This window comes from Nicotiana sylvestris, chromosome 11 (assembly GCF_000393655.2).
Source record: "Nicotiana sylvestris chromosome 11, ASM39365v2, whole genome shotgun sequence".
NCBI lineage: Eukaryota > Viridiplantae > Streptophyta > Magnoliopsida > Solanales > Solanaceae > Nicotiana > Nicotiana sylvestris.
This window is the reverse complement of record NC_091067.1, coordinates 141,104,020-141,127,900: the sequence shown is the minus strand read 5'-3', so window position 1 is coordinate 141,127,900 and position 23,881 is coordinate 141,104,020. Positions and strand designations below refer to the sequence as shown.

The 23,881-nt window shown below is 37.3% G+C and overlaps 1 long non-coding RNA gene and 1 pseudogene across 2 annotated transcripts; one reads left to right on the top strand and one right to left on the bottom strand.

The window, feature by feature from the left end:
- Positions 1-326: 326 nt before the first annotated feature.
- Positions 327-4,313, bottom strand: LOC104236475 (uncharacterized). 2 transcript variants are annotated; one of them, XR_011403757.1, is made up of 3 exons: positions 4,176-4,313; positions 3,412-3,471; positions 327-1,852 (listed from the first exon to the last, which is right to left on the bottom strand). It is a non-coding gene; the product is annotated as an uncharacterized lncRNA (long non-coding RNA). The 2 variants fall into 2 exon arrangements; XR_011403758.1 differs by having other exon boundaries at positions 327-664.
- Positions 4,314-5,138: 825 nt separating this feature from the next.
- The window catches only part of LOC138881758 (protein NRT1/ PTR FAMILY 2.6-like), a 65,914-nt pseudogene continuing 47,171 nt past the window's right edge, over positions 5,139-23,881 (top strand).

The following is a 23,881-nucleotide window of genomic DNA, read 5'->3' as shown; positions in this document are numbered from 1 at the left end:
CACACAAAATTTGTATTTCCAATTATAAAAAAGATTTTCAACTAAAAAATACCCCAAAAACATAGCAATCTTCAGAGAAAATATGCTTAATATTTTTTCCAGCCGATAAATGCAACAAAAAACAGAGCAGTTTGAATACATATATATATATATATATATATATATATATATATATATATATATATATATATATATATTATATTAATTAAAAATATATATGAATACATTCATGGAATACAATGAGATAATGAATACAATGAAATACATGGTATACAACGAGATACATTGAAATACAATGAAAAAAAAGACAATGAAATACATGGAAATACAACGAGATATATTGAAATATATTAACAGAAAATTCAAGTTGCTCAGCCCCAAACTCTGTCATCTTTGTTCAAGAATAACCCTAATGTCGTCTCGTCGAGAGGGCTGCGATTCTGACTCGAAACGCCACTGTTCCTGTTACCATAATACCCGCACGTGCGCTTCAAAAAACCTATTCTTTACAATTGAATTTGAATAGTGCTTGTAGATTGGGGACGGAAAACCCCAGATTGGGCAGAACCAGAGGCGGATCCAGGATTTAAGCATAACGGGGGCACCATTGTCTTTAGTATGCCAATCACCAGCGATAAAGTTCGGGTGTAACTCTTTGAAATGACTATGATAATTTATCATCAAAATAAAAACATCAATATTATCAAATACCATTAACTTGATACTAATATAACAAAAGTACATTGTCCACTCATAGTTGAACTCGACGCGCTTTCATATTTTGAAAATGGTAAACAATAGCATCATTGTTTATATTTACAAATACTTCCTTCTCAAAGTAACAAACTAAACAATCATTTAAAAATGCATCACTAATACTACTACGCAATTCATCTTTGATGTACTTCATGGATGAGAATGCTCTTTCCACCATTGCAGTTGCGACAGGTAAAATTAAAGTCAACTTCACAAGCAAATAAACAAGTGAATAAGTCTCCACAAGATTTGCCTCAACAAATGCTTTTGCCAAATCACCAATTCCTTTCAAATCAGAGAACCCAGGGTCACTATGTTGCATGTGCCATATGAAAGTGTCAAGTTGGTGACTAAGATCTCGAAACTTCAATTCACCAAACTCATCGGGATAATGCTTGACCAATGTTATTATTCTCTCCTTCTCAAAATTAGCAAATGAGTTAGCCGGATTCAAGCTAGCCATACCAGGAAGCAGGTTACTACTCACAACATCAAAACGACTAATAAGCTCCAGAAGTTGCAAATCAATCACGACATAAAAAAGCTCAACACGTAAGTGATGTGAATAAGTAACACTAGAAGTCCTACGCTTCGACTTTCCAGGAATATAAAATTCTTCCATCTTGGGCACCAAAATATCATGTTTTGCACAAAATAAATATACTTCATCCATCTATGGTTCCCATCCTTTATCTCTTATTCTTGCAACCTTTCCTTTGTGATATCAAGAAATAACATGGCATTGACAATATCTTGATCTTTCTTCTGTAAAGTTTTGCTCAACTCGTTTGACATTAGCAACACTTTCAACATTAAGTGAAGCAAGAAAACAAATTCAAATGCTTTAATTTTACTCGAAAAAGCTCCTGCTTGCAACCTATCATTAACATCACCTTCACATTCAATCACCCCAAGCACGTGAACAATAGAAGAAAATAAAATAACAAAGTTATCCAATGTTTTACAATGTGATCCCCAACGAGTGTCACCTGGCCTTTGAAGCCCTCGCTCTTGATTTAATCCTTTTCCACTTTGAATTTCACCACTCTCTAACAATTGCTCCAACAATTTTGTTTGATGATCCCGAAGTTGATCTCTACGCTTAAAAGAAAATCCAATTACATTCAACACGTTAGTAATAATAGCAAAGAAAGTCTCTACCTCCTTGTGTTTTTTAGCAACAACTACAAACGTCAACTGTAATTGATATGCAGAACAATGAACGGAATATGTTGATGGATTTTCTTGCAAAATTAAAGATTTAAGACCATTCATCTTTCCCTGCATATTACTAGCCCCATCATAGCTTTGTCCACGTATTTTGGATGGATTTATTGAGTGTTTCATTAGCAAAGAAAGTACTGCTTCTTTCAGTGATTTTGCAGATGTATCACTAACACGAACAAGACTAATAATGGCTCGTTCACTTGGCCTTTTTTGTCAACATACCACAAATCAAGGGCCATTTGTTCATGGTGTGAAATATACTGAGACTCATCAACTAAATCCCAAAATAATCTTCCCCAAGTCATCAATTATAACTTTCACGGTCTCTTGTGCACAAGCACTCACAATATCCTTTTGAATTTTTGGCGAAGTCATCATATCATTTTTTGGAGCATGTTTTGATATAATTCTATCTACATTTGGAAGCCTATTTCCAAGCCATTCCAAAAGCCCTAGAAAAAGGCCTTTATTTTTCGAAGATTCACTTTCATCGTGACCACGAAAAGACAATCCAAAGTCCAAGAGAAACCTTGCAACATCAATTGAGGCATTTAAACGAATTCGATATTCAGTTTTTTGTTGATCTTATTGCTTTTCAAAAGCATCTTGAATTGATTGAGATTGATTTAACAAGTCTGGCATATTGTTGAAACACTTTTGGTGGAGACTATTTACTTCACCAACATGTAGACCAAGTCTTTCGGTTCCTTTATTCCAAGCCTTAAAGCCGGTTTTTGTGAAAGAGTCACCTGTGCTTCCATGAACGTAATCATTTTTGAATAAATAGCAACATAAATAAAATGCGGCATCTTTCTTCACGCTATACTCTAACCATCTAGAATGCGAACCTTTAAACCAATCCTGACTAAATTGGCGTATTTTCTTCCTAAATAAAGTTTTAGAAAATTTGTGATCAACTGGTTGGCAAGGCCCTCTTTGGATGTAGTGTCTCCTCACTTCATCCCGTATTCTAGAGCTATATCTATCAATGGGTATTCTCTCTACAGGGTCAGTATTAAGTGATTTCACATCAATCTCCTCTAAAAGATGGGAGGAATTGTCTCTAAAACTAGAACTTGGTTGGGAAGAATTAAACCTCGTCAAAAATATGTCCATCTCAATTCACATCAACAGAACTTCCAACAAAGCAACAATGCCAAGCAAAATAACATTTTTAATATGATTAATCACACTCCTTATATTAATACTAAAATAGAATTAACATATAATAGAGGAATCATACCCCTTCCATCAAGAACAAAGCAAAAATTATTTCTAATAGGGGAATCACAGCCCTTCCATCAAGATTAAAGCAAAGAAAATATTTCTAATAGGGGAATCACACCTATTCTATCACAAACAAAAGCAAAAATAATATTTCTAATAGGGCAATCATACCCCTTTATTAAAGATAGAAGGATCACTTACCAATTTCTGAAAGGTGTCCTTGAAATCAAAATACAACTTGGTTTCAAATCGTCCACTTCACTGAAACAATATTTCAAATAGCATTAGCACAAATCTTCAAATACCTATAAAATTAATTTATTAAGATAAAAGAATTAGCACAATGTGCTCAAGAAAGCAATGACATGTGAATAAGTTGCGTCCTTTTTCTACATTTCAGTAATTACATTTGGGTGAATTAGGACTCCTAATAATACCTAGATATCCAAGTATCCAACAGTGGTGGTTAGTGCAACCAGTTCACATTTAGGTGCATATAAACTTTTGCAGTGTTTGAAGTGAATTGACTTTTAAAAAACTCTAGACCATTTACTTTTTTGGTGAATAAGGATTTCAAATCCATAGCTAGATATCTAAGACTCATGTTTAGTACATCTCAAATTCTCGCTTAGGTGTTTCTGGATGAATCAAAATTAATGTGTGACTATTTTAACTGTAATCCACAAATTTCATATCCGTATATCATGGATTTTTGCAGGAATATTAAACTTAGGATTTTGAATTTTTCAAAATTCAACCTTAACTTGCTCGCACGTTGCGACATGACTGTAGCCTTTCACTTTGGCCAATAAGATGAAGGCATTGATTCATTACTTTTAGGGTTTGAATTACAGTTGATAGATGACTGGACGTTGTCGTAGGTTCATTATTCGTTTCAACTGCTAATCTAGGTCAAAATCACAAAAATTAAAAAAGCAATATTTGTAAAAAGAAGAAAAACTTACTCAAATAATCAAAGATTTGAAGAAAAGTCTCCCTCACCTAATAAGGGATTCGAATTCAAAGGGATGCAAAGAAATGAAGAAGTGAAGGACGGAACGGAAAGGAAAGTTGAAGTTGAAGGGAGGCACCCAGACAAAGAGGGTTTGTTTTCGAGTTTAGACTTTCAGATGGATACAAAGTAAATAAGTAATTAAATAATCATTCAATTTTAAAAAGTAAAATAAAATACCATGGACTGTAAGACCCCAGATTCGAACCTACGTCGTCAAGCAAAAGAAGGCAGCTACTCCCACAAACCAACTCTTATGTCCAGTCTTTGTGACTGAGGGGGCCACATAAAATATTTAGAGGGATCCTCCTTGTAGTAACATATATATATATATATATAGAGAGAGAGTTAGAGAGAGAGAGAGAGAAAGAGAATATATATACAATATTTTTACCGAGACCAATGGGTTCCAGTGAACCCCCACCCCCCAGCGTAGGTACGCCCCTGGGCAGAACTCTAGAACGACGAAGAGAAGAGGACACAACATAGCACATTGAGTTAGTTCACCTTAATAGGCTGTAATAAATCATAAATTACAAATTAATCATCGTACCTGTGCCATTTTCAACATCCACATGAGTCTGTTTAGGGTTGTAAGGGTATTTTGGTGGCCTTTTCTGGTTCTTGGCCATATCAGATATTGAAGCTTTTTGATTTTTGTCCATAGTTGTTGACTTCACTTCTCTCTCCATTCCATTCTTGCTGAAAAATTTCACATTGAGAGTCAAAGCTGCCCGTTTCTATCTGTATTTGGGAGAATTATGGTTGTATTCATGGAGAAAGACTGGAGTTGAGAGAGAGAGTGGAGAAATATCTGAAAGAATGAGAGAGAAAAATAATACAAGGCGTATTTTATAGCTTAAGAGTAGGAGATGACCATAAATAAATATTTGGCTATAAAAATCAAAAGATAGCTATGAAATATAATTTTGTAAAAAGGTACTTATTTAAAATAAATAAGGTATGAACCTTTGCTACAGGAAGTAACTATTCCTTAAAATTATTTGAGTGCTTCTTTTAGACAGATCAGCACTACCGCACCACCGGTAAGCCCAATCCCAAACAAAAGCCCAAAGGAAAGCCCACTCAAGCACAAGCCAGTTGCAAGTTTTAAATGGGTAAAGTTCAAAAAGTCATTTTTCAGACTTGTAACTGAAAAATAGTCACAAATTTAAAAAGCATTTTCAAATTCATGACATTGAGCTTAAAAAAAGTGCAACTCCAGATGTCATATATGCAATTTGCCACTGCTTGAAACTATATGAAGCAAACATCAATTTGAGATAGAGAGTAAAGGGTTTTGAACCCCACAGGCCCAAACTCAAACCAACGTATAAGTCAAATTGTGACAATAAGCCGATACTGCTTACACTAAATCTTGTTTGCACCATTGAACATTCATAGTACTTGTTTATAGTTGCAGGGCATATAGCTTCTGCTATTAACATCAGTCATTGATGGATTAAGACCTCCAGCATGTATTGATGGATCTAATTTCTGCAAAAATCCATCCACAACCACAACTCAATATGCAATCTTATATGTAGCTCTAACCTCGACATTTCTAGGGGTTGCGGATTACACGTTTTACTATTGGACCTATGGGAACTTATCAATTCAATAGGCCAAAACATCAAGGGATTTTCTTCAGTTGGTGCATATTCACTTTTGCACTTCTGTTGTTATTGTTGGTATTATTTTATATTTTATAATGCAAAGTCAAAGATTTCTTTGTAGTCCTTTTTCTTTCTTTACTTCTTTGTCTTTTGTGAATGACAAAGTATCTCTCATTTGTTATGGAAAGTCTTTTTCTTCACGTTATAATGAATTACTCTTTGTTGGGCTTGTAAAGAGCTAGTAAAAGGGAGTGGTCTCGCGCACATGAGAAGTTGGTCCTGAAGGCAAAACAGGTCGATTTGCCCCCATCCTCCCTCTGCGCGCGAGATATACGTGGGGCCTAATCCAAATCTGGTTTTGCTAAAATTATTTCTTCAAATTTTTAGCTTACCAGAAAAATGTCCAAATGCATGCTTACTAGAATATGTCCAAATCCTTTCTCTTTGAATAAGATTTGTAACGTCCAATTTATTATTTTGTAACCGTCATGATTTAATTATTGTAACAACCATGATTTAATTCTTGTAACAACTGTAATTAATTGGGTAATGACTCCATTTTTAATTTCTGCAATAGCTAAAGATTAATTTCTTTATCTGTAACTGTTCAATAGCTTTGCCTACAAAAGGCGGTCTTCTTTGTGAATAATCTGACATAGAAAAAACACCTACATCCTCTTTTCTACTTCATCCGAATTCTGGGCAATAGTTTTGTGCAAATTCCAAACATCCAGCTACAAATGCACGTGTTTAGAGGTACTGTGGAACCTTGGGAAGCGACCGATATTAACGATTTGCATCTAGTTCGACCGAAATCGCGTTCTAGGCAGTGGCTTGCCACAACACAATATTTATCGATAAGTTGTTCTTGTTTCCGTTTTTTCTTGTCAATATTATCTACTCAGTTTTCTTTCAAGTTGTCACACCCCGAACCTAGGCCTGGACATAACACGACACTCGGTGTCTGACTACATGTGACCGAGCGAACCGACTGGCTAGCTGAATCAACATGTGATATCATAACATACTAAATGCGGAAGATAAACTAACACATACTGATATACTGAAAGTCTGGATGATATAAATCAAAGTGCGAAAATGCTAATACAATTCTGAAACATATTTGCAACCAACATGGCTTAACATGAAAAGTCTGAGACTCTCTCTAACTGTTACTCTAGTCTATGAAGCCTCTATTGAAGTACTGAAAATACTGACTATCTGTAAATACTGAAAGGCTTTAAAGTAATGATAATGACCCAAAAGAACTGGGATCACCAAATAGCTGGTACAAGAATCCTAGAGCGCGCCGTCGACCTGTATATCATTACCTGCATTGTGAGATGCAGGCTCTGGGCAAAAAGGGACGTCAGTACATTTGAATTGTACTGGTATGTAAGGAAACTGAAAGAAAGAATTATAAATGCTGAAACTGAAACTAAGCTGATAACTGAGAATTGATAATTGATAACTGAAATGATAACTATTGAAACTGAAACTGAAATGATAATTGATAACTGATAACTAATAACTGAAATGATAACTAATAAATGATAACTGGCAACTGAACTGATAACTAATAACTAAATTGATAACTCTTAACTGATATGATAACTGATAACTGAACGGTAACTAATAATTGAACTGAAAGGAAGTAAAGATATGAATACTCCCACTTCTGAATGATGAACAACCTGTTTATCTAAATATTAAACTGCGGCCTCAGGCCCAATATATATATGTGCATAAACTGCGGCCTCGGGCCCAAGTATACTTATTCATAACTGCGACCTCAGGTCCAAAATGCATAAAGCATAAACTGCGGCCTCAGGCCCAAAAATGCATAAAGCATAAACTGCGGCCTCAGGCCCAAATACAAGTGTTCAACATTCAGGGATTTAAAATCAGGAACTGAGACTCATACTGCAATATATGATAGTGAAATACTGAATCACATTAAGTTACATAATACTGGAATACTGGATCACACTGAGTTACATAATACTGGAATACTAATAGGACTAGACTGAGACATGTATTCTTGAACTGATTATGAACACTGAAACTTCAACTGTTTATGGCATACTGAGTAATCTATACTAAGACTCGGGGGCATCAAACCCAAGTCTATATTGAATACGCACTGAGCTCACAACGTTCAGAATGAAAGTCATGAACGATTTATGAGGCTAGAGAATAGAAGCTCTACAACTATTCAAGGAACTAGGCTTAACTATATTTTTGAGGCAATTGATACGTCGTAAAAGAGACGTAGTATAGGGAGAATCATTAATATTCCCAAACATAGAGATAGCCTCACATACCTTAACTTCCTGCTCTTGAGCATAATACAACATTCGCCAACCCCTTCAACTTCAATCTATATCAATACAAGTCAAAGGGATTCCGTATTAGCAATAATACTCATGTTTTGGTCACTTAGGCATTTTCTCAAACACTTGGTGGCATAAAGCTTCATAGTCCTTATTAATGGTGTCTCTATACCCAATAACCCATTTTCTTGCTCCTAGATAAATTCTAAACTCTCAAATAGTTATAATCAACATTATTCTTTATCACCCATAAGGTAAACAACACCCTTAACCAATAATCAACAATCAACAAGCCAAACCTATAATTGTTCATGCTTTTCTATCAAACTCATCAACTCATATCTCATGAACTTGAGTCAATATTCATTAATCCAATGCTAGAATCAATTAGAGGGTGAAGACATTACCTTTTTGACGTTCAATCTTCTTGAATTCAAGTTCTAGAGTTTCTTCTCTCAACAATGATGCCCCAAATGAATATCTAATGATATGAAGGGTTTACCCATGTTAATAAGATATTGGGATATTGAAATTAACTTAGAATCACCATTAGAACTTGCCTTAGGTGGTGGAAGGACCCTTAGGGAGTTAGGTTTTTGAGAGTTCTCCTTTCTAGAGCATGTTTTTATGTTTTGGGGCTATGAGGGACGAAATATAACTTTAAAACACCCCCCCACTAGCACGCCCGCGCATTTGGAGACCTTCCCGCGCTACTGACCGCGCTAAATAGCAGTAACACTGCCTCAAAATTAGCGCGACCGCACTACCGGCGCGCATATCCCATACTGTTCTGTAAAATGTGCATAACCTTTTGCACAGAGATCCGTTCGGGCTATATAATATATCGTTGGAAAGATATTGAAAATTCCTACAACTTTTATGCTTTAAGTTCTCCCAAATTCTTTACTCATTTTCACTAAAACCTGCTGGAATACGAACCTTCTGCAAACTTAGTAGATTTTGTCAAATCTTATGCACTTCACTTTCCATCTTGATTTTGAAATAATTATTTTCACCCATAATCATCCCGATTGGACTTTACATTCCCAAAATATAACCTTACTACTCCTTTAACTCATTCATACCTGAGCCGAATTTACGGGGTGTTACATTATCTCCCCCTTGGGATCATTTGTCCTCGAATGATTGTCCTGATTGTAACTTCTGCTAACTCCAGACCTTAAATAGGTCTGGTGAAAACATGAACTTTCATTAACACTTGTATACTAAACTAAATGAATACCTGATTGGGCCTGAGGCCGCTAATGAAACTTTCAGAAGCACCCAATCATCAACTTGAAACTCTAGGTCTCTATGCCGCTGGCTCGAATAGGACTTTTGGCGGCTCTGAGTTTTCTTCAAACGCTCTTGAATCAACTTAACTTTCTCCATTGCGTGATAGACTAAATTTGGTCCCAACAATTCCTCTTTACCAACTTTGAACCAACCAATTGGCGATCTACACCTTCGCCCATACAGAGTCTCTCACAGTGCTATCTTGATACTAGAATGGTAGGTGTTATTATTAGCAAGGTCAATGAGAGGTATGTGATTATCCCAATTACTTTAACATCAAGAACATATCCTTAATTGTTTGAATAATGCGCTCTGCCTGGCCATCTTTCCGAGGATGAAAAACTTGTGCCTAATCCTTTCTGAAAGGACTTCTAAAAGTTCATTTTAAACTGAGCACCACAATCCGAAATGACGAACAACGGAGTCCCATACATCAGATGATTTCCTGAATGTACAACTCAGTATAATCTTCTACTGAATCTATAGTTTTTATTGGCAAGAAGCGTGCTAACTTGGTAAGTTAATTTACGATCATCCAATCAAATTATACTTTTAAAATGAGTAAGATAATCTCGTTATAAATTTCCATATTTACCATCTCCACTCAAAAGTATATGTATCCTGGGATGAAAACACTAGACTTTCTACTGCTCGACTTTCACTTGCTAACAATTCGGACAATTGGCCACAAAGTCTGCGACGTTCTTTTTCATGTCGTTCAACCAATAAATCTCCTTGGTTATGATGCATATTTGGGGAACCTGGATGGAAAGAATACCTGGGATTATGGGCTTCTAACATGATTTTCCCTCTTTAAGTCCATCTATGTCTGGAACACACAATCTGTCTTGGTACCTCAAAGTACCATCATCTCCCCTTTATTCAAAAGCCATCGTTTTATACTTGTGAATCTACTCTTTCAACTGCAACACGTAGGGATCATCAAACCGTTTCTTCTTCACTTCGGCTACTAAGGAAGAACAAATTCTGTTCTGGACGATAATTCCACCATCTTCAGAATCCGAAAGCCAAACTCTTTGCTTGGCTAAGCGGTGAACTTATTTTCACCATAGTTCTCTTGTCTGTCTCAATCATGAGCTACACTTCCCATACTTGATTATCATTCTAAGCACTTCCTGAAAACACTTATAGCATTGTTGCGATCTAAGTCTTTGACTTGTACTCCACAATTAGAGTCTCGTGCAATGGCACTACCCTCATAACACATAAATAGGCATGATTTTATAGCTTTTCTTTGATCACTTTATCATCAATAACTAAGCTCGGTGATCATTTCTTACACATGTTATACATAATCCCTGTGGTAATTATACAATTTTCCCTCATTACCGAATTAATTTTCTTTTTCATATCTCATGCTGACTATTTGGGTTTCAAATCACTAACTGGACTTATAAAAAAAATTCACATCACCCCTTAGACCAAAGGTCTTATACTTGCGGATCCTTCCTTTTTTTTCAGGATTCTAACAACTTTCTTTATCTTCTGCAATTCTTTGCACTTTACGTTAATGACGACTCATCTCCCAACTTACCTATGAGAAATCTTTCTTACTAGGAAAAACTAAATTATTTACATAAACGGAAAGCTTATGTCTTCATAACTATCCTACATAATCGTAATTATTTAACTCTGCTCACACTGTCAATCCTGGAGAAATCACATTTCGATAATTCCTAAAGGATATTCTTCTATAGGTTGCTGTCTCACTGCTAGCTGATTTTTTTTCCACTGCCACTGTACTTCGAGTTTAACTTAAACTCTTTGGGCTCTGACACATGCATTCGGTATTTTCAAACTGCCATCCACTCACTAGAGATAATCTGGCTAAGTGGATCAAATCTCACCTTTACTAGCTCAGCTGAAATTGCTAATTCATTGTATCTACTCAAAACTTACTTAATATCCTTTTACTAACCACCTGCTAGCATCATATTTTCTTCTCCTGCTTTGAATAACTAAAATGAAGCATAAGGTTACTCTTAACTTCCCTCATCATCTGACCATATTCTTTTGCCACACACTATCATTTTTCTTGAACTATGTACATGGATCACACTTAGGGAAATTCATCTGTCTTAAACAAAATTAAAATATCTAACCCCAAACTTTCTATATAATACAAAATCATATCATACTATAAACATCCACAGTAATTACTTAGTCACATAACCTAAGTAGGAACTGCCATATCTTTTATCTTATGTCAATAGCTGTTTCTTATAGTAGCTTACTAGCGTGGTACTTCTAGTTCTGATTTGAATAATTCTAAACAACTTAAAATCATTCCCTAAAATTCAATATTGACTGCTTTTGGTTCTCATTTCATACATCATATCTTCTTGTCATTTGCATGAGTTGTACGAAATCACATCTTTGGTAATAACAAACGTTTCTGACCCCTAGGTATTTTCCACTTAGTCTCCCCATTTTTTTTCCAAAACTATAATGACCAATTCTAGTCCATTTGCGGTCAAATTCTTAACCTGCTACACTGTAGGGTCTGACATACAGATACATTACCACACACATCTGATAAATCACTTCATGCACCATCCGGTGAGTCTTGGGTCTTAATCCCTAAAACATGCGAAAATTTTGCTATAATCATTGTTACTTACATTTTCTTTAAGAATCTATATGCATCACTGTATACTCACAAGTCACCAGAAATTTTGATACACTGAAAATGGATATTTGGTAACCATATAACTGAATACTGGCGTACTGAATAACCATAAACTTGCTAACTGAAAGACTGTATAACTGGAAATTGAGGTAAACTGATAACCATAAGACATGATAACTGCTTTTGTACTTTTTGATAAGGTTATGCTCTAATATGCACTACTATCCATTTCATCCTGCTTTTAACATCCTCTCAAGTCTCATATTTACTAACCTGTACTCCATAATTATACTCCAATGGGCAATTATCCTCTTTAGGACCTTAGGTTTCTCCTACGCATCGCTTGGGCATCCAATAGGAAGAGAATGTTAATTATTGCTCTAAGCTTCATGGCACGATCTAGAGTAGAAAGAGATGAGACAATCCTAGATGTCTTGGTAGTTAACCATTTATATGAGTGGACGGCACACACATATAAAGGAAACTTCACTGGACACGGCTTCATAGACTCCCTAGGACTCTTGAACCTAGTGCTCTGATACCAAGCTTTGTCACACCCCGAACCTGGGCTTGGACGTAACACGACACTCGGTGCCTGACTACATGTGACCGAGTGAATCAACTAGCTGGCTGAATCAACATGTGATATCATAACATACTAAATGCGGAAGATAAACTAACACATGCTGATATACTAAAAGTCTGGATGATATAAATCAAAGTGCGAAAATGCTAATACAATTCTGAAACATATTTGTAGCCAACATGGCTTAACATGAAAAGTCTGAGACTTTGTCTAATTGTTACTCTAGTCTATGAAGGCTCTATTGAAATACTAAAAACACTGACTATCTGTAAATACTGAAAGGTTGTAAAGTAATGATAATGCCCCGAAAGAACTGGGGATCACCAAATAGATGGTACGAAAATCCTAGCGCTCTGCGTCGTCGACCTGTAAATCATTACCTACATTGTGAGATGCAGGCCCCGGGCAAAAAGGGACGTCAGTACATTTGAATTGTACTGGTATGTAACGCAACTGAAAGAAAGAATTATAAATGCTGAAATTGAAACTAAGCTGATAACTGAGAATTGATAATTGATAACTGAAATGATAACTATTGAAATTGAAACTGAAATGATAATTGATAACTGATAACTAATAACTGAAATGATAACTAATAAATGATAACTAGACTGATAACTGGTAACTGAACTGATAACTGATAACTAAACTGATAACTGGTAGCTGATAACTGAACGATAACTAATAATTGAACTGAAAGGAAGTAAAGATATGAATACTCCCTCTTCTGAATGATGAACAACCTGTTTATCTGAATATTAAACTGCGGCCTCAGGACCAATATATATGTTCACAAACTATGGCCTCGGTCCTAAGTATACGTATAAATAACTGCGACCTCAGGTCCAAAATGCATAAAGCATAAACTGCGGCCTCAGGCCCAAAAATGCATAAAGCATAAAATGCGGCCTCAGGCCCAAATACAAGTGTTCAACATTCAAGGATTTAAAATCAGGAACTGAGAATCATACTGCAATATATGATAGTGAAATACTGAATCACATTGAGTTACATAATACTAGAATACTGGATCACACTGAGTTACGTAATACTGGAATACTGAATAGGACTAGACTGAGACATGTATTCTTGAACTGATTATGAACACTGAAACTTCAACTGTTTATGGCGTACTGAATAATCTATACTAGTATCAAACCCAAGTCTATATTGAATACGCACTGAGCTCACAACATTCAGAATGAAAGTCATGAACGAGTTATGAAGCTAGAGAATAGAAGCTCTACAACTATTCAAGAAACTAGGCTTAACTATATTTTTGAGGCAATTGATACGTCGTAAAAGAGACGTAGTGTAGGGAGAATCATTAATATTCCCAAACATAGAGAGTTAGCCTCACATACCTTAACTTCCTGCTCTTGAGCATAATACAACATTCTCCAACCTCTTCAACTTCAATCTATATCAATACAAGTCAAAGGGATTCCATATTAGCAATAATACTCATGTTTTGGTCACTTAGGCATTTTCTCGAACACTTGGTGGCATAAAGCTGCATAGTCCTTATTAATGGTGTCTCTACACCCAATAACCCATTCTCCTGCTCCTAGATAAATTCTAAAGTCTCAAATAGTTATAATCAACATTATTCTTTATCACCATAAGGTAAACAACACCCTTAACCAATAATCAACAATCAACAAGCCAGAAGGTGGTGATATCATTCTAAAGCTAACCTTGTGGAATCTTCTATTACTTTTGTGAAAGATAGGTTTGAAAGAAAACAAAAGAAAGGCCAAAATAAAGGACATGTAAAGAAGCAGAATTACTTCAATAAGCCGGAGGGCCATATTCAAAAGTCGAAAGGACCTTGCTATGTCTGCTGCAAAATTGGTCACAAGGTTTTTCAATACAATTAAAGACAAGTACAAAGCTCAAATAATGGAGGAAAATCTCCAGTAGAAGCTAACCTTACTGAAGGTGGTGATATCATTGTTGTTGTGGTTGTTGAGGCGAACATGGTGGATAACAAGACTGACTGGATACTGGACACATGCGCTTCAAGGAACCTTTGCACCAACAAGGAGCTATTTCAAGACTTTGAGGAATCTGTTGATGGCAAGTATGTCTACATGGGTAACTCCACTATAGATGGAGTTATGGGTAAAGGAAAAATTCTCCTTAACTTAACTTCTGGAAAAATCTTAGCCTTGAACAATGTTCTACATGTACCCTCCCTTTGCAGAAATTTAATTTCTGGTGTGCTTCTCAACGAAGCAAGTCTTAAACTTGTTTTTGAATCTGATAAAGTTGTTATTTCTCATGGGGAAGACTTTGTTGGAAAGGTTTACCTTAGTGGGGGTTTGTTTGTACTGAACATCGTTCAAAAGATTACTAATAATGCTAGTACTTTAAATTTTGCTTATATTGCTGAGTCTATTTATTTGTGGCACGGTAGACTAGGTCATGTTAATATTGCTTCTATTAAAAGACTTAAAAAAATAAAATTAATTCCTGCAATTAATGTTGATAATTTTTCTAAGTGTCCTATTTGTGTAGAAGCAAAACATACCAAAAAGCCTTTTAAGATTGTAACTAGTAGAAAGATAGAATTGCTTGATCTAGTGCATTCAAACTTAGCAAATTTCAAGAATACTGTTAGTGAGGATGGAAAGAAATACTACATCACCTTTGTAGATGACTTTTCTAGATACACTAAGGTATATCTTCTTAAGTCAAAAGATGAGGCTGAAAGCATGTTTTTGAAATACAAGGCAGAAGTAGAGAATCAATTAGACAAAAAAATCAAGAGACTTAGGTCTGACATGGATGGTGAATATAGTACTAATACTCTAGAAGCCTTTTGTGAGATAAATGGTATTATACATGAGGTTAGTGCTCCCTATACTCCCCAACAAAATGATGTAGCCGAACGAAAAAATAGAACCCTTAAGGAAATGATGAATTTTATGCTTTTGAATTCGGGTTTATCTGATAATATATGGAGGGGAAGCTATTTTATCTGCATGTTATGTTATTAATAAGGATCCTCATAAGAAGTTAGATAAAACCCCATATGAGTTATGGAAAGGGTTTGCCCCTGCCACGACCCAAATTCCACTATAGATCATGATGGTGCCCAACACCATTGTTAAGCAAGTCAATCCTAATCAACTGGTGAGTCCTCATTAGTTTTAGAAACACATCCCAACTTTTTGTTACCATTTAAGCTTTTAAACAATCGATAATTAACAAGTTTGTAATGACATAAATACATCCCAAAATAATAGTCTACAGTATGTGCCAGGAACTAGTGTCGCACGTACTAGGGCAACTAGTAGAATGTACAAAATGTCACTATCCTACTGTCTGAACCAGAATAGACAGTACATAAAAATAACAAAAGAAGAGAAACTCCGATATGTTGTTGAACGGCTCAGAGGGGCAGCTCACCGTTGAATCTCGGTCGAGTATCAGGAACGCACGCCGGTCTGGTAGCTAGATGTACCTGCCTCAAATCCTGTACATTTAAGTACAGAAGCGTAGTATGAGTACATAAACAATATGGACCGAGTAAGTATCTAGTCTAACCTCGAAGAAGTAGTGACGAGGGGTCGACTTGACACTTACTAGGGTCAATAATAATATAATTTAAATGTTATGCTATGCATGGATGTCATAATTATATAAAAATTTATAACAGGGAGTGATAGGTTCTTTCCTAGATAATATTTCACTTAACGATTTATATTTCAAGGCTTTTAAAATAGTTCAAATCACAGAAAGTACCAAGCAAGAAGCATGCGCAAATAATGCCGAGGTCGTACGACTTGATCCAACATAAAAATAAAGTGTGCACTGCTGGAGGTTCGAATGACGCAAACCATAGATGCATCTATTATCCTGCTCGCGAATCATACATGCGATGCAGTCAAACACAGATAAAAATATCAAGCAATCAATCAATAATTTATCAGGAAAGCAATTATCCAAAGAAATATCAAGCCTTTCTTTAGCGGTTAAGAAAATGATATTTAGTTTTTCAGAAATTCATTTACCAAGTTCAATACGTTTCACGCAATCTAAATTGACGATACAATTACAGATATAGCAAGTAAAACATGCTTTTGGGTCCTAGACTACCCGAACTTAAGCTTATAGGGGCTATGCACGGACTCTCATCACCTGTTCGTACGTAGCCCCCGCAATTAGTGGCAAATATTTAATTATTTCTCCTATGGGGATAATTCACTCTTACAAGGTTAGAAAAGAGACTTACCTTACTTCACGGTCTAATTTCCGGCCTAAGCTTATGCCCAAATCCTCAATTTGGCGCCAAACACTCCAAAACTATCAAAATAGCATAAAAACTAATCAATATTGGTTTAAAAGTTCATATCCCAACCATTAGCGTGATTCCATAATCCAAATTACAAGATTCCTAAAATCTACCCCGGGCCCTTGTGCCCAGATTTTGGAAATTTTTTAAGAAAGTTGTTACCCATAACCTAAGGATCAAGAATATATGATTTTTACTCCATTCCATAAGAAATTTCGTGGTTAAATCTTGTTTTTATCAAAATCCTAGGTTTTGCTCTAATCACATGATTTCCACTAATTTCTATGTGTTAATCTACCCAAAATCCAAGTATTAAACTCACATTAAGTGGAAATAACTTAACTCATAATGCTAGGTTGAAATCTTCTCTTTGGAAGCTCCCAAATCGCCCAAGTGTAGAAGTGAAATGAAATAAATGGCCTAAGTCCCGTTTTTAAAAGTTGTGTCCAGTTCTCTGATGTCGCATTTGCGACATCAAGTTCGCAAATGCGACGGTCGCAATTACGACAAAATCATCGCAAATGCGAACCTGGGCATCCCTCTGCAATGATCACAAATGCGACAGAAGGGTCGCAAATGCGGACCCTGCTGGGTTCGCAAATGCGAACAAAATGTCGCAAATGCGACCACTGCCCCAACCCAGGCTTCATTGCAAATACGAAGCCTTCCTCGCAAATGCGAACAATTCCTTGCATTTGCGAGACCTGCAACTCTACCTAGAAACACCAAAAAACTGGGGTGTTTTCACTCCCAACCCACATCCAAAACTCACACGAGCCCTCGGGGCTCCACTCTGAATACTCACACAAGTCCAACAACATCATACAAACTTTCTCGTGCGATCAAATAGCCGAAATAACATCTAAAACTACGGATTTAACACCAAAACACATGAAATCCTTAAGAACATTTGAAATTCCTATTTTTACAACCGGACGTCTGAATCACGTCAAATCAGTCCCGTTTCTCACCAAATTTCACAGACATGACTTAAATGTAATATTGGACCTGTACCGGGCTGCGAAACCAACATACTGGCCTGATACCAACATAATCAAACATTATTCAATTTCTTTAAATCCTTAGATTTTCAGTTTAACAATTTTTAACAAAAATTCATTACTCGGGCTAGGGACCTCGGAATTCGATTCCGGGCATACATCAAAGTACCATATTTTACCACGGACCTTCCGGGACCATCAAAACATGAGTCCGGGTCCATTTACTAGAAATGTTGACCGAAGTCAAACTTGGCCTTTTAATCCAATATTAAGGAACCAAGTGTTCCGATTTCAACTCAAACTCTTCCAAATCCCGAACCAACTATCCTCGCAAGTCATAAATCAATTAAAGTAAGTACGAGAAGTCTTATTTAGGGGAATAGGATTCTAGAAAGCAAAACGACCAATCAGGTCGTTACATTCTCTACCTCTTAAACAAATGTTCGTCCTCGAACGGACACAGAAAAGTACCTGAGCTAGGAAAAAGATGGGGGTATTTTCTCTGCATGTCCTCCTCGGACTCCAGGTCGCCTCCTCGACTGGTTGGTCCCTCCACTAGACCCTTACCACAGAAATCCTCTTGGATCTCAACTGGAGATCCTGTCTATCAACAACGGTAACTAGCTCCTCCTCAAAACCCAAACTCTCATCTAGCTGGATAGTACTGAAGTCTAACACATGGGATAAGTCGGCGTAATACCTCCAAAGCATAGACACATGAAAAACTGGATGAACTCCTGATAGGCTGGGAGGTAAAGTAAGCTCATAAGCAACCTCCCTAACTCGCCTCAACACCTCAAATGGGCCAATAAACCTTGGGCTCAGCTTGCCTTTCTTCCCGAATCTCATAATACCCTTCATCGGCAAAACTTTCAAGAGGACCTTCTTGCCAACCATGAATGATACATCACGCGCCTTTTGATATGCGTAACTCCTCTGTCTAGACTATGCTGTGCGAAGTCTCTCCTGAATCAACTTTACCTTCTCTAAGGCATCTTTCACTAAATCTGTACCGTACAACTTAGCCTCACCGGACTCAAACCACACGATAGGAAAATGACATCACCAACCATATAAAGCCTCAAATGGGGCCATCTCGATGCTGGACTGTTAACTATTGTTGTAAGAAAACTCGGCCAAAGTCAAGAACTGGTCCCACTGTCCTCCAAAGTCAATCATACATGCTCTAAGCATGTCCTCCAAAATCTGAACTGTCCGCTCCGAATATCAGTCGGTCTGAGGATAGAATTTTGTGCTGAGCTCCACACGAGTCCCCAACTCACTCTAAACAGCTCTCTAGAAATGGGAAGTGAATTGAGGGCCTCTATCTGATATGATGGAAACAAGAACACCGTACATCCGAACTATCTCCCGAATATAGATCTGAGCCACCCTCTCTGAAGTATAAGTAGTCACTACTGGAATGAAGTGTGCCGAATTGGTCAACCTGTTGACAATGACTTAGAATGCATAAAAGTTTCGCAATGTCCGCGGTAACACAACTACGAAGTCCATATTAATGCACTCACATTTCCACTCAGGTATGGGCATCTGCTGAAGTAGGCCACTGGCCTCTGGTGTTCATACTTACCATGATGGTAATTCAAACACCTAGCCACATATTCTACTATGTCTTTCTTCATTCACCGCCACCAATAATGCTGCCTCAAGTCACGATACATCTTTGTAGCACCTCAGTAAATGGAGTACCGTGAAATGTGTGCCTCATCTAGAATCCTCTCCCTCAAGCCATCGGCATTAGAAACACAAAGGCGACCTTGGAGTCGCAGAACACCATCCTCGCCAATTGAAACCTCTTTGGTACTACCCTGTAGCACCGTCTCTCTGAGAACTGTCAAATGCGGATCATCGAACTGCTGAGCCTAGATCTGCCTTAATAACAAAGACTGGGCAACAACATACGCAAGGACTTGGCTGGGCTCTAAAATGTCCAACCTCACAAGTTTGTTAGCCAAGGACTGAATGTCCAAAGCTAGTGGCCTCTCCTCTGCTGAAATGAATGCCAAGATCCCATACTCTCTGCTTTCCAACTCAAGGCATCTATGACCACAATTTCCTTGCCCGGATGGTAAAGAATGGTGATATCACAATCCTTTAGCAACTCCAGCCATCTACCCTACCTCAAATTAAGATCCCTCTATTTGAACAAGTGCTGCAAGCTGCGATGATCAGTGTAAACCTAACATGACACTCCTGATCGAAGCTAACCCTACACCACTACAAAGTGGCGAGAGTGGTCGAAGTAGCTTTTACCCGAGATGGTCGGGATCGAATCCACAGGAATCTAGACGTGGGAATTGGATTCCTATCTAAACTAGAAATGTGTAGTGCTCTTAATTACTCTTCCAATCATCTTTTGGTTGGTTGTTACTTCTAATATTTATGCTAATGATAAGCTAAATTAAACTAAGAATGATTGCTTGTGAGGTTTTCTAAATAGTTAAAGAGGCACTAGGGAAGTGACTTTCTCCTAGGTGAATACTTGACGGGATCTAAAGCCCAAGGCAAAAACGTTATGTTGGGGGTTGCGATATAGCCAATGCACGGAATTACTCACTCTATACCTCTTGGTAGCTTGAGTGACTTTGCCTTAATTGACTTTCTCAAGACCAATTGGGTGTCAAAATTGTGCAAGCAATATAGGCTCAAGTAGGGGTTACTATCTCTAGGTTTAACCCTTTAATTGAGCCTATCAATCTCTTGATTACACCCCAATTCCTTGTTGGACTGATTTTTCTAGACTCAAGCTCTCTTTCTCAAGAAGAGCCCAAGTCAAATAGGCACAAATTAGTGTTTGCAACCACTAATTCAACATGGGAAACACAAATCAGCCCAAATATCAACTACCCATAAACATCTAATCCTTAAATCAAAAGACCCATCAAATACCCACACTAGGGTTGAGCCACAAACCTAGTTAATGGGTCTAGCTACTCAAAATAAAGGAAAAAATAGAGACATAGATGAAGAATAACCATATGATTTGATTACAAACTAAGATAAAGAGAAGATTCAGTGTTAATCTAACTACAAATTTTGCAAAATGGAAATAAAACACTGTTCACGTGCTTTGGTCTCTCACAGATTACAAAAGATACCCTAAAAATGTGAAAAAAAAGTATTTATACTAGGCCAAATTTTTTGGACAAAAATACCCCTGATGAGATACTGCGGTCCGCATAAAATGCACCGCGGACCTCAATGAGGCTTTTTTGCTTGATTAATCATTCTCTGAATCTGGCCACCGTGGGCCGCATAAAATGCAATGCGGCCGTGGTGGCTTCAACTGCGGTCCGCACAAAAAGGACTGCGGACCACATTGGCTTCCAACAGTTGAAATCCCAGTTCACTGAATCTCTGCTCCGAGGATCGCATAAACTCGATTGTGTTCGCGGTGAGGCTACTGTGGTCCGCGCAAAATGGTTTGTGGCCGCAGTGCTTGAACTTCCAAAATTGCACTTCTCTGAATCTCTTCACCGCGGACCGTACTAAATGGATTGCGGCCGCGGTGGGTCTGTTGCAACTGTGCTTTTGACTTGTTCTTGGTACTTGTGCATGTTTCACTCCCTTTTGAGCTAGTTTTGACTATTTGTCACCTTTTTGACCAAACCCTGCAAACAAGTACAATATGTAAGCCTTTGGGACTATTTTGTATACATTTTGAATCAAAACTCAAGTAAAAAGGAGTGTAAAATGAACTATAATTCCTAGTTATCAACTCCCCCAAACTTAAGCTTTTGCTTGTCCTCAAGCAAACAAAATAAGACCCACCTCCTTAAGAGTAAATCCAAGAAAATTCAGCTGACTTAAAGTGACCTCATCTAGCATCAATTGGGACTAACAATTTCCCTCAATTCAAATGAATCATTAACAACATTCGACCTTCTAAGCACCATGGATTTAGTGCGACACAAGAGCATCAAAGAAAATCTTTCTACTACTTTGGTCATTGTGGAACCCAAACTCATACTCCTAAACTCTCCCTAAGCAAACCTCACTTTTAGGTTGTAGCACTCAGAATAAGGATTGTGGAAAACACACTCATCTCTCTCAAAGAAAGGTCACAAGTCAGGCTTTAAGTACCATAAGCTTGTCCCTTATGTGAGTCACCACTAATGTAAGTTTCATTCAACTCAAGACCATATAGGGCTTTTGTGGAGATATAGTGAAGTCTTTTGGTTCAGGGTAGGAAATATTTGGTCTAGGTATGTTTCATCTTCCCTTAAGCACTTCATTTGCTTCATTTTGGCACACATTCTCTTGACTTTTTGATTCATTAACTTCTTTCTTAGGGGTTAGAGAGACACAGTGTCACTCTTTCTTGTTCATTTCAAGCCTTTTTCTCCTTTCTCAACTTTCCACACCTTTCATCTCTTTACTTTTATTGAATCCCTTCATTTTTTTCTACATTGACCATTCTTTTTGACTTTTTGATTTTCTTTCTTTTTCATTGCCTTTCCTTTTCTTCATTTTGTACCTTTTATCACTTTGTTACATTCCTCGTCTCTCCCCCCAAACTTATGTTTTTGCCTTGTGCTAAGGAAAGATCGGGTGCCAAGAGAGGGTATTTTTAGAACGGGTAAAGGCTTGTATTGTGGTTTTTGAAAGAAAAAGGTCTATGGCTCAAAATGGTTGACTAGGGATATTATCATTGGTAGGTTATGGAAGTTTTCAAGATATCATTCGGATCAAGGAGAGCCTATAATCACATCTTAAGTCAAACTACACTTAGAATTTCGCCTAGATAAACATTCAGGGCAAGTTTTAGACTAATGGCTCGGGACTTGGACTTGCAATTCAAATTCTAACCACACAAGTTACAGGATTGCTAAAGAAACAGTGTCGAGGGCCCACAACAACCTTAGCTAAGATTTGAGCAACACAATGGTCCTGAAAAACCACTTGATGATTATCGTCCAACACAAGAGTCTCAAGGTCACAACTTTCACCATCCTATACACACCAATTTGTTTTTGACCATAGGATCTAAGGCAAATGTGTTAGGCCCAAGTGAAGCTTTGCTTGAGGCACCATTACTCACTAGCTACTATTTATAGAAAAAGCAAAAAGAAAATAGACTCAAACCCTTAAGAAGGTTGTCATGTCATCCATCATCGGGAAGAGCCAACTGGTTCACACAAACTCCACATTTGGAAAGAACTGTGGCATTAAAAAAACCAAAGGCTTATTGAACACAAAAACTCAAAATAAGAAGCTATGAAAGTGAAGTAAGAAGCTATGAAAGAAAAAATGCGGAAAGTAGAATGAATATATACAAGAGGGGATTTAGACGAATATACATAAGGGGGAATGAATATATACATCAGAAAGTAACTTTATATATAGACCAAAGTTGCAAAGTACGAAAAGTGAACTAAAATGGTAAAATTATGTACATACCAAAAGTAAAAAAGAAAGCATAATAAAAAAGTAGTGTCATAAATACAACCCAAATCATCCAAATAGGGCTACCCCTCAAATGAGAGCTAGTATTGTCCTCAATGCTAACTAACCAAAATAAGATCAATAAAAGATAGAGAGTAAAGAGAAACTCCCTATTGACCCTCTGTCTGCATAAGATCATGAGCCTGGGTCCCTGGGTCCCTAGGTCCTCGGACTGCTCGGGAACCTATGACTGGATCCCTATAACCTCTGTCTCCATTGGGACCTGGCCTACACTAGGCCTGAGGTTGGATAGAGGAACCTCCCTGCGGGTCCTCCAACTCTATCACAACATAATCAGCACGGGGAATCACCCTCTTCCTCTTTGATGGCCTCTCCACCTCCTGCTCCGGCTCAGGCTGGGCTGCTGGAGCTGGGTCATGCAATAAAAGCTCCAAAGGCAAGTGATCAACC